Raw genomic sequence first — 1,609 nt, 5'->3', positions numbered from 1 at the left:
AAAAAAAAAAAAAAAAAAAAAAAAAAAAAAAAAAACTAAAAACGAAGAAGGGCCAGGCGCAGTGGTTCACGCCTGTAATCCCAGCACTTCGGGAAGCCGAGGTCAGGAGTTCCACGCCAGCCTGGCCAACATGACGAAACCCCGTCTCTACTAAAAATGTATAAAATTAGCCAGGCGTGGTGGTGAGTGCTGGAATCTCAGCTACTCGGGAGGCTGAGGCATGAGAATGGCTTGAACCTAGGAGGTGGAGGTAGCAGAGAGCCAAGATTGCATCACTGCACTCCAGCCTGGACTACAGAGCAAGACACCATCTCAAAAAAAAAAATTAAAAATTAAAAAAAATGAGACAGGCTTGGTGGCTCCTGCCTGTAATCCCAGCACTTTGGGAGACTGAGGCAGGCGGATCACCTGAGGTCAGGAGACCAGCCTGGCCAACATGACGAAACCTTGTCTCCACTAAAAATGCAAAAATTACCTGGCGTGGTGGCACATGCCTGTAATCCCAGCTACTTGGGAGGCTGAGGTAGGAGAATCGCTTGAACCTGGGAGGTGGAGGTTGCAGTGAGCTGAGATCATGCCATTGCACTCCAACCTGGGCAACAAGAGTGAAACACTGTCTTTTATTCTTTTTTTTTTCTTTAAAAAAAAAATTTTTTTTTAAGCCTACAGCACACGGTATTCCCAGGCGGTCTCCCATCCAAGTACTAACCAAGACCGACCCTGCTTAGCTTCTGAGATCAGATGAGATCAGGCACATTCAGGGCAATATGGCCATAGACAAGAGTGAAACACTGTCTAAAAAAAAAAGAAGAAAGAAAAAATCAATAATCCAAAAGTATAATAGGCAAGGGAGGTTATCAGAGAGTAAAGAGGAAACTAATGATTCTATTAATGATTCTTAAAACACATGGGACTTTGCTCTGCCTCCCTTGTGGTCAGGAAAATGCAAATTTTCTCTACTCTGAGATACTATTTTTCACCTGTCATTTTGGCAAGAAATCAGAGTTCGATAACACAGTCTGTTGGTAAGACTGTAGGACAACAGAACTCTTACCCATTGCTAGAGAGAGTGTGGATTGCTCTCACACCTGAGGGGGAGCATTTGGCAATACGAGTAAAAATTCCAAATGCACCCAGTCTTTGAGCCGGAAATCCCACTTTGGGGAATTTATCCACAGAGACACTTGCATATGTGTAAAATGATGTTTGTACGAGGTACCGTATGGTGACGTCAGCCTGAGAACAAACAGATGGAAAAAACGTCCATCTCTGAGGGTGAAATTAACTGCTGTAGAGCATTCACATCACAGCATGCTATGCAGCTGTGAAAAAAAAAAAAATAACAAGGATGCAGCCGGGTGCAGTGGCTCACACCTGTAATCCCAGCACTTTGGGAGGCCAACGCGAGCAGGTCACCTGAGGTCGGGTGTTTGAGACCAGCCTGGCCAACATGGAGAAACCCCATCTCTACTAAAAATACAAAATTCGCCGGGCATGGTGGCACATGCCTGTAATCCCAGCTACTTGGGAGGCTGAGGCAGGAGAATCGCCTGAACCTGGGAGGCAGAGGTTGCGGTGAGCCGAGATCACACCATTGCACTCCAGCCTG

The 1,609-nt window shown here is 45.8% G+C and overlaps 1 non-coding gene across 1 annotated transcript; it reads right to left on the bottom strand.

The window, feature by feature from the left end:
* Window positions 1–660: 660 nt before the first annotated feature.
* Window positions 661–779, bottom strand: LOC119469986. The gene has a single exon (XR_005198859.1). It is a non-coding gene; the product is annotated as a 5S ribosomal RNA (ribosomal RNA).
* Window positions 780–1,609: the final 830 nt, after the last annotated feature.

The sequence above is a fragment of the Cebus imitator genome, unplaced genomic scaffold (genome assembly GCF_001604975.1).
Source record: "Cebus imitator isolate Cc_AM_T3 unplaced genomic scaffold, Cebus_imitator-1.0 Scaffold1830, whole genome shotgun sequence".
NCBI classification, from domain to species: Eukaryota; Metazoa; Chordata; class Mammalia; order Primates; family Cebidae; genus Cebus; species Cebus imitator.
This window is presented reverse-complemented; position numbering and strand designations above follow the sequence as displayed.